We start from the raw sequence: 10,482 nt of genomic DNA, 5'->3' as shown, positions 1-10,482 counted from the left end.
CAGGTGACCATGTGCATGGCGCCAGCCCATCAGGAAGATTGTCGATTTCTGGTGTTGCATAATTTACATGATGCTATCGTGCTGGGTTTTCCGTGGTTGCAGGCACATAATAATCTTAATAATAATCTTTATTTTTATATAGCGCTAACATATTACGCAGCGCTTTACAGTTTGTACACATTATCATCGCTGTCCCCGATGGGGCTCACAATCTAAATTCCCTATCAGTATGTCTTTGGAACACATAATCCTGTGTTGGATTGGAAGTCTATGTCTGTGACTAGTTGGGGATGTCAGGGGGTTCATAATGATGTTCCTTTGATGTCAATCTCCTCTTCTTCCACTTCTGAAATTCCAGAGTTTTTGTCTGATTTTCAGGATGTATTCAATGAGCCCAAGTCCAGTTCCCTTCCACCGCATAGGGACTGTGATTGTGCGATTGACTTGATTCCAGGCTGTAAGTTTCCTAAGCGCCGACTTTTCAACCTGTCTGTGCCTGAGCATACCGCCATGCGGAGTTATGTTAAGGAGTCTTTGGAGAAAGGACATATTCGGCCATCTTCTTCACCGTTGGGAGAGGATTTTTCTTTGTTGCTAAGAAGGATGGTTCCTTGAGACCCTGTATTGATTATCGCCTCTTGAATAAGATCACGGTCAAGTTTCAATACCCTTTACCTCTGCTTTCCGATTTGTTTGCTAGGATTAAGGGGGATAGTTGGTTTACTAAGATTGACCTTCGGGGGGCATATAATCTTGTTCGTATTAAGCAGGGTGATGAATGGAAAACTGCGTTTAATACGCCCGAAGGCCATTTTGAATACCTTGTGATGCCATTCGGGCTCTCTAATGCTCCATCTGTTTTTCAGTCCTTCATGCACGATATCTTCCGGACTTATCTTGATAAATTCATGATTGTATATTTGGATGGCATTTTAATTTTTTCCGATGATTGAGAGTCTCATGTGAAACAGGTCAGTATGGTATTTCAGATCCTTCGTTATAATGCTTTGTTTGTGAAGAGGTCTAAGTGTCTCTTTGGAGTGCAGAAGGTTTCTTTTTTGGGCTTTATTTTTTCTCCCTCATCTATAGAGATGGATCCGGTTAAGGTTCAGGCCATTCATGATTGGATTCAACCCACATCTGTGAAGAGCCTTCAGAAATTTTTGGGCTTTGCTAATTTTTATCGCCGTTTCATTGCTAACTTCTCCAGTGTGGTTAAACCCTTGACCGACTTGACGAAGAAAGGCGCTGATGTGACGAATTGGTCCTCTGCGGCTGTCTCTGCCTTTCAGGAGCTTAAACGCCAATTTACTTCTGCCCCGGTGTTGCGTCAACCAGATGTTTCTCTTCCATTTCAGGTTGAGGTTGACGCTTCTGAGATTGGGGCAGGGGCCGTTTTGTCTCAGAGGGATCCTGTTGGTTCCTTGATGAAACCGTGTGCCTTCTTTTCCCGTAAGTTTTCGCCCGCTGAACGCAATTATGATGTCGGCAATCGGGAGTTGTTGGCTATGAAGTGGGCGTTTGAGGAGTGGCGACATTGGCTCGAGGGAGCTAAGCACCGTATTGCGGTCTTGACCGATCATAAAAATCTGATTTACCTCGAGTCTGCCAGGCGGCTGAATCCTAGACAGGCTCGATGGTCCTTGTTTTTTTCCCGTTTTAATTTCGTGGTATCGTATCTTCCGGGTTCTAAGAATATTAAGGCTGATGCCCTCTCTAGGAATTTTTTGCCTGATTCTCCTGAGGTCCTTGAACCGGTCGGCATTCTGAAAGAAGGGGTGGTCCTTTCTGCCATTTCCCCTGATTTACGACGGGTTCTTCAGGAATTTCAGGCTGACAAACCTGACCGCTGTCCAGTGGGGAAACTGTTTGTTCCTGATAGATGGACTGGTAGAGTGATTTCTGAGGTTCATTGTTCTGTGTTGGCTGGCCATCCTGGTATTTTTGGTACCAGAGATTTGGTTGGTAGGTCCTTTTGGTGGCCTTCTTTGTCACGTGATGTGCGTTCTTTTGTGCAGTCCTGTGGGACTTGTGCGCGGGCCAAGCCTTGTTGTTCCTGTGCTAGTGGGTTGCTTTTGCCTTTGCCGGTCCCTGAGAGGCCCTGGACGCATATTTCGATGGATTTTATTTCTGATCTTCCGGTTTTCCAGAAGATGTCTGTCATCTGGGTTGTTTGTGACCGGTTCTCTAAGATGGTCCATTTGGTGCCTTTGCCTAAATTGCCTTCCTCTTCTGATTTGGTTCCGATGTTTTTTCAGCATGTGGTTCGTTTGCATGGTATTCCGGAGAATATTGTGTCCGACACAGGGTCCCAGTTTGTTTCTCGGTTTTGGCGGGCCTTTTGTGCTAAGCTGGGCATTGATTTGTCTTTTTCTTCCGCATTTCATCCTCAGACAAATGGCCAGACCGAGCGAACTAATCAGACTTTAGAAACTTATCTGAGATGCTTTGTGTCTGCTGATCAGGATGATTGGGTGGCTTTCTTGCCATTGGCCGAGTTTGCCCTTACTAATCGGGCTAGTTCGGCTACCTTGGTTTCGCCCTTCTTTTGTAATTTTGGTTTTCATCCTCGTTTTTCTTCGGGGCAGGTTGAGCCTTCTGACTGTCCTGGTGTGGATTCTGTGGTTGACAGGTTGCAGCAGATTTGGGCTCATGTGGTGGACAATTTGGTATTGTCTCAGGAGGAGGCTCAACGTTTTGCTAACCGTCGTCGGTGTGTTGGTTCCCGGCTTCGGGTTGGGGATCTGGTCTGGTTGTCTTCCCGTCATGTTCCTATGAAGGTTTCTTCCCCTAAGTTTAAGCCTCGCTTTATTGGTCCTTATAGGATTTCTGAGATTATTAATCCGGTGTCTTTTCGATTGGCCCTTCCGGCTTCTTTTGCCATCCATAATGTCTTCCATAGATCTTTATTGCGGAAATATGTGGTGCCCGTTGTTCCCTCTGTTGATCCTCCGGCCCCTGTGTTGGTTGATGGGGAGTTGGAGTATGTGGTTGAGAAGATTTTGGACTCTCGCTTTTCGAGGCGGAGGCTTCAGTACCTTGTTAAATGGAAGGGTTATGGCCAGGAGGATAATTCTTGGGTTTTTGCCTCTGATGTCCATGCTTCTGATTTGGTCCGTGCCTTTCATCTGGCTCGTCCTGATCGGCCTGGGGGCTCTGGTGAGGGTTCGGTGACCCCTCTTCAAGGGGGGGGTGTTGTGAATTCCGTTCTCGGGCTCCCTCCTGTGGTCGTGAATGGTACTTTTGTGAGTTCTGTCCTTGGACACCCTCTGGTGGTTTTAAGTGGAACTGCTGATCTTTGAGGTTGGCTTTCTCAGCTGCCCTCGTTTTTTGCTGCTGCTGGCTTCCCTATTAAACTCTGCCCAGGTCGTTAGTTCATGCCAGCTGTCAATGTCTCAGTACTGGTTCAGATCTCTCTTGGATTTCTCAGATGACCTGTCTACTCCAGCAGAAGCTAAGTCCTCGCTAGTCCATGTGCTGTTTATTGGTTTTTGAATATATTTCTCAGTACATGCTATGTTTCTAGTCCAGCTTGCTATTATGATATTTCCTTGCTAGCTGGAAGCTCTGGGGATGCAGAGCTGCACCTCCACACCGTGAGTCAGAGTGGAGGTCTTTTTGCACACTCTGCGTGGTTTTTGTAGTTTTTAATACTGACCGCATAGTTCCCTTTCCTATCCTCTGTCTGTCTAGAGAAGATTCGGCCTCCTTTGCTAAAATCTGTTTCATTCCTGTGTTTGTTACTTCCTCTTAACTCACAGTCAATATTTGTGGCGGGCTACCTTTACTTTGGGGAATTTCTCTGAGGCAAGGTAGGCTGCTATTTCTATCTTTAGGGGTAGTTAGCTCTTAGGCTGTGAAGAGGCATCTAGGGAGAGTTAGGTACGCTCCATGGCTATTTCTAGTGTGTGTGATAGGATTAGGGATTGCGGTCAGTAGAGTTACCACTTCCTCAGAGCTTGTCCCAGGTTTTTTCCATTTTAACCATCAGGTCATTTCGGGCGCTCCTAACCACCAGGTCCATAACAGTACAGCTGGCCAACAAAGTGTTAATGCATCTCAAAAGAGGGAAAAGAGAAGTTCTGAGTCATTTTTTTTTTCTTTGCTGCTTGTTTTGTCCTTCTTTTCCCCTTAACCTCTGGGTGGTTCAGGACTCAGGTGTAGATATGGATATTCAGGGTTTGTCCTCTTGTGTGGATCAACTCGCTGTTAGGGTACAGAGTATTCAAGATTATGTAGTTCAGAATCCGATGTTAGAGCCTAGAATTCCAATTCCTGATTTGTTTTCTGGGGATAGATCTAAATTTTTGAATTTCAAAAATAATTGCAGACTGTTTCTTGCTCTGAAACCCCGCTCTTCTGGTGACCCCATTCAGCAAGTAAAGATTGTTATTTCTTTGTTGCGTGGTGACCCCCAAGACTGGGCATTCTCCCTTGAGCCAGGAAATCCTGCATTGCTTAATGTAGATGCATTTTTTCTAGCGCTTGGATTGCTTTATGACGAACCTAATTCTGTGGATCAGGCAGAAAAGATCTTGCTGACTCTATGTCAGGGTCAGGATGAAGCAGAAGTATATTGCCAAAAGTTTAGAAAGTGGTCTGTGCTTACACAATGGAATGAGTGTGCCCTGGCAGCAATTTTCAGAAAGGGTCTTTCTGAAGCCCTTAAAGATGTTATGGTGGGGTTCCCCACGCCTGCTGGCCTGAATGAATCAATGTCTTTGGCCATTCAGATTGATCGGCGTTTGCGCGAGCGCAAAGTTGTGCACCATTTGGCGGTGTCCTCTGAGCAAAGGCCTGAGCCTATGCAATTTGATAGGACTTTGACCAGAGCTGAACGGCAAGAACACAGACGTCAGAATGGGCTGTGTTTTTACTGTGGTGACTCTTCTCATGCTATCTCTGATTGTCCTAAGCGCACTAAGAGGTTTGCTAGGTCTGTCACCATTAGTACTGTGCAGCCTAAATTTCTCTTATCTGTTACTCTGATTTGCTCATTGTCGTCCTACTCTGTTATGGCATTTGTGGATTCGGGCGCTGCTCTGAATTTGATGGACTTGGAGTTTGCCAGGCGCTGTGGTTTTTTCTTGGAGCCTTTGCAGATTCCTATTCCCTTAAGGGGGATTGATGCTACGCCATTGGCCAAGAATAAACCTCAGTACTGGACTCAGCTGACCATGTGCATGCCTCCTGCACATCAGGAAAATATTCGCTTTTTGGTGTTGCATAATTTGCATGATGTTGTCGTGTTGGGTTTGCCATGGTTACAGGTTCATAATCCAGTACTGGATTGGAAATGAATGTCTGTGTCTAGTTGGGGTTGTCAAGGGATACATACTGATGTTCCTTTGATGTCAATTTCTTCTTCCACTCCTTCTGAAATTCCTGAGTTTTTGTCGGATTACCAGGATGTATTTGATGAGCCCAAGTCCAGTGCCCTACCTCCTCATAGGGACTGTGATTGCGGTATTAATTTGATTCCTGGTAGTAAGTTCCCTAAGGGCCGACTGTTTAATTTATCTGTGCCATAACATGCCGCTATGCGGAGTTATGTAAAGGAGTCCTTGGAGAAAGGACATATTCGCCCGTCTTCGTCACCGTTGGGAGCAGGGTTCTTTTTTGTGGCCAAGAAGAATGGCTCTCTGAGACCCTGTATAGATTACCGCCTTCTCAATAAAATCACGGTCAAATTTCAGTACCCTTTGCCTCTGTTGTCTGATTTGTTTGCTCGGATTAAGGGGGCTAGTTGGTTTACCAAGATTGACCTTCGAGGGGCGTATAATCTTGTGCGTATTAAACAGGGCGATGAATGGAAAACAGCATTTAATACTCCCGAAGGCCATTTTGAGTACCTGGTGATGCCATTCGGGCTTTCTAATGCCCCATCTGTGTTTCAGTCCTTTATGCACGACATCTTCCGGAAGTATCTGGATAGGTTCATGATTGTATATTTGGATGATATTTTGGTCTTTTCAGATGATTGGGAGTCTCATGTAAGGCAGGTCAGGATGGTGTTCCAGGTCCTTCGTGCTAATGCGTTGTTTGTGAAGGGGTCTAAATGCCTCTTTGGAGTTCAGAAGGTTTCCTTTTTGGGCTTAATTTTTTCCCCTTCTACTATCGAGATGGATCCTGTTAAAGTTCAGGCCATTTATGATTGGACTCAACCTACATCTGTGAAGAATCTTCAGAAGTTCCTGGGCTTTGCTAATTTTTACCGTCGCTTCATCGCTAATTTTTCTAGTGTGGTTAAGCCTTTGACTGATTTGACGAAGAAAGGCGCTGATGTGGTGAACTGGTCCCCTGCGGCCATTGAGGCTTTTCAGGAGCTTAAACGTCGTTTTACTTCGGCCCCTGTGTTGCGTCAGCCAGATGTTTTGCTCCCTTTTCAGGTCGAGGTTGATGCTTCTGAGATTGGGGCAGGGGCTGTTTTGTCTCAGAGAAGTTCTGATGGCTTTTTGATGAAGCCGTGTGCTTTCTTTTCTAGAAAGTTTTCGCCTGCTGAGCGTAATTATGATGTCGGCAATCGGGAGTTGTTGGCTATGAAGTGGGCATTCGAGGAGTGGCGACATTGGCTTGAGGGAGCCAAACATCGCGTGGTGGTCTTGACTGATCACAAGAATCTGACTTACCTCGAGTCCGCCAAGAGGTTGAATCCTAGACAGGCTCGATGGTCACTGTTTTTCTCCCGTTTCGATTTTGTGGTCTCATACCTTCCGGGATCTAAGAATGTGAAGGCTGATACCCTTTCTAGGAGTTTTTTGCCTGATTCTCTGGGAGTCTCTGAGCCGGCTGGTATTCTCAAAGAGGGGGTGATTTTGTCTGCCATCTCCCCTGATTTGCGGCGGGTGCTGCAGGAGTTTCAGGCTGATAGACCTGACCGCTGTCCAGTGGAGAAACTGTTTGTCCCTGATAGATGGACTAGTAGGGTTATTTCTGAGGTTCATTGTTCAGTATTGGCTGGTCATCCTGGGATTTTTGGTACCAGAGAGTTGGTTGCTAGGTTCTTTTGGTGGCCTTCCTTGTCATGGGATGTGCGTTCTTTTGTGCAGTCCTGTGGGACTTGTGCTCGGGCCAAACCTTGCTGTTCTCGTGCCAGTGGGTTGCTTTTGCCTTTGCCTGTCCCGAAGAGGCCCTGGATGCATATTTCCATGGATTTCATTTCTGATCTTCCTGTCTCTCAAAGGATGTCTGTCATCTGGGTGGTTTGTGATCGGTTTTCTAAGATGGTCCATTTGGTACCCTTGCCTAAATTGCCTTCCTCCTCTGATTTGGTTCCATTATTTTTTCAGCATGTGGTTCGTTTGCATGGCATTCCGGAGAACATTGTGTCGGACAGAGGTTCCCAGTTTGTTTCTAGGTTTTGGCGGTCCTTTTGTGCTAAGATGGGCATTGATTTGTCTTTTTCTTCAGCGTTCCATCCTCAGACAAATGGCCAAACCGAACGAACTAATCAGACCTTGGAGACCTATCTGAGATGCTTTGTCTCTGCTGATCAGGATGATTGGGTGACCTTCTTGCCATTGGCCGAGTTCGCCCTTAATAATCGGGCTAGTTCTGCTACTTTGGTTTCGCCTTTTTTTTGTAATTCTGGTTTTCATCCTCGTTTTTCTTCAGGGCAGGTTGAGCCTTCTGACTGTCCTGGTGTGGATTCTGTAGTGGACAGGTTGCAGCAAATTTGGACTCACGTGGTGGACAATTTGACGTTGTCTCAGGAGAAGGCACAACGTTTTGCTAACCGCCGTCGCTGTGTTGGTCCCCGACTTCGTGTTGGGGATTTGGTTTGGTTGTCTTCTCGTTTTGTTCCTATGAAGGTTTCTTCTCCTAAGTTCAAGCCTCGTTTCATTGGTCCTTATAAGATTTCTGAAATTATCAATCCTGTGTCGTTTCGTTTGGCCCTTCCAGCTTCTTTTGCCATCCATAATGTGTTCCATAGGTCGTTGTTGCGGAGATATGTGGCGCCTATGGTTCCTTCCGTTGATCCTCCTGCTCCGGTGTTGGTTGAGGGGGAGTTGGAGTATGCGGTGGAGAAGATTTTAGATTCTCGTATTTCGAGACGGAAGCTTCAGTACCTGGTTAAATGGAAGGGCTATGGTCAGGAGGATAATTCCTGGGTTGTTGCCTCCGATGTCCATGCTGCCGATTTGGTTCGTGCCTTTCATTTGGCTCGTCCTGATCGGCCTGGGGGCTCTGGTGAGGGTTCGGTGACCCCTCCTCAAGGGGGGGGTACTGTTGTGAATTCCGTTCTCGGGCTCCCTCCTGTGGTCGTGAATGGTACTTTGGTGAGTTCTGTCCTTGGTGGTTTTAAGTGGAACTGCTGATCTTTGAGGTTGGCTTTCTCAGCTGCCCTCGTTTTTTGCTGCTGCTGGCTTCCCTATTTAACTCTACCCAGGTCGTTAGTTCTTGCCAGCTGTCAATGTCTCAGTACTGGTTCAGATCTCTCTTGGATTTCTCAGATGACCTGTCTACTCCAGCAGAAGCTAAGTCCTCGCTAGTCCATGTGCTGTTTATTGGTTTTTGAATATATTTCTCAGTACATGCTATGTTTCTAGTCCAGCTTGCTATTATGATATTTCCTTGCTAGCTGGAAGCTCTGGGGATGCAGAGCTGCACCTCCACACCGTGAGTCGGTGTGGAGGTCTTTTTGCATACTCTGCGTGGTTTTTGTAGTTTTTAATACTGACCGCATAGTTCCCTTTCCTATCCTCTGTCTGTCTAGAGAAGATTCGGCCTCCTTTGCTAAAATCTGTTTCATTCCTGTGTTTGTTACTTCCTCTTAACTCACAGTCAATATTTGTGGGGGGCTACCTTTACTTTGGGGAATTTCTCTGAGGCAAGGTAGGCTGCTATTTCTATCTTTAGGGGTAGTTAGCTCTTAGGCTGTGAAGAGGTGTCTAGGGAGAGTTAGGTACGCTCCACGGCTATTTCTAGTGTGTGTGATAGGATTAGGGATTGCGGTCAGTAGAGTTACCACTTCCTCAGAGCTTGTCCCAGGTTTTTTCCATTTTAACCATCAGGTCATTTCGGGTGCGCCTAACCACCAGGTCCATAACAGGGGGGTACTGTTGTGAATTCTGCTCTTGGGTTCCCTCCGGTGGTTGTTGGTAGTAATGCAGTTGTCCCTGGGTTGCAATCCTGGGCAGGTGTTCCTGCTGATTGCAGCTCTGACTGGGATATTTAGATTTGCAGGATTCATTAGCCCTTGCCAGTTGTCCATTGTTCTTGGAGGTTTTGCATCTCTGTCTGGTTCCTCCTGCCCTGCTGCCAAAATCAGCAAAGATAAGTGTCTGGTTTTGTTTCTACAGCACACATGCTGTGTGCTTTACAATTCAGTACTATTCTATGTTTTTTCTTGTCCAGCTTAGACTGTGTTTGGATATTTCAGTCAAGTTGGATTCTCAGGAGATGCAGATATACATTCCATGTCTTTAGTTAGATGGTGGCATTTTTGTATTATCTGCTGTGGATATTTTTAGGGTTTTAATACTGACCGCTTAGTATTCTGTCCTATCCTTTCCTATTTAGCTAGCGTGGCCTCTTTTGCTAAATCCTGATTTCTGCCTGCGTGTGTCTTTCCTCTAATACTTATAAGTGAAGAAAATTGGCGCGCACTCAGGATGATAAGGGAGCGAGGTGCACGTGTAGTGGGCTGTAAGGAGCCCCGTATACATGGAATATATAGTACACCGCACACTCTATAAGTAATTTGCAACCGTGAAAATTTATTTAAAGAAACAACAATGCGATGTGAAAGCGACCAGAAGTAATTATGACGTTTCGGCCCTACCAGAGCCTTAATCATACAATCGCTTATTGACGCAGAGGAGAGAGGATAAGAATCCTTGTAGGAAGAGGTACAAACTTAAGAGCCAGATTGTTGAGGGCATACAAAAGCATAAAATGCCTAACTGAAAGGGTCTTATGTGAGGGGTTGCTAAGCGGCGCTCCCGCGCCCTGCTGTCAGTATACTGACAGCAGGGCGCGGGAGCGCCGCTTAGCAACCCCTCACATAAGACCCTTTCAGTTAGGCATTTTATGCTTTTGTATGCCCTCAACAATCTGGCTCTTAAGTTTGTACCTCTTCCTACAAGGATTCTTATCCTCTCTCCTCTGCGTCAATAAGCGATTGTATGATTAAGGCTCTGGTAGGGCCGAAACGTCATAATTACTTCTGGTCGCTTTCACATCGCATTGTTGTTTCTTTAAATAAATTTTCACGGTTGCAAATTACTTATAGAGTGTGCGGTGTACTATATATTCCATTTCCTCTAATACTCACAGTCAATATTTGTGGGGGGCTGCTTATCCTTTGGGGTTCTGCTCTGAGGCAAGATAGAATTCCCATTTCCATCTATAGGGGTATTTAGTCCTCCGGCTGTGTCGAGGTGTCTAGGATGTGTTAGGTACACCCCACGGCTACTTCTAGTTGCGGTGACAGTTTAGGGTTTGCGGTCAGTACAGGTTCCACCAACTCCTGAGAAAGTC

This window comes from Ranitomeya variabilis, chromosome 2 (assembly GCF_051348905.1).
Source record: "Ranitomeya variabilis isolate aRanVar5 chromosome 2, aRanVar5.hap1, whole genome shotgun sequence".
Classification (NCBI taxonomy): domain Eukaryota; kingdom Metazoa; phylum Chordata; class Amphibia; order Anura; family Dendrobatidae; genus Ranitomeya; species Ranitomeya variabilis.
The sequence above is the reverse complement of the archived record's forward strand: the minus strand, read 5'-3'. Positions refer to the sequence as shown.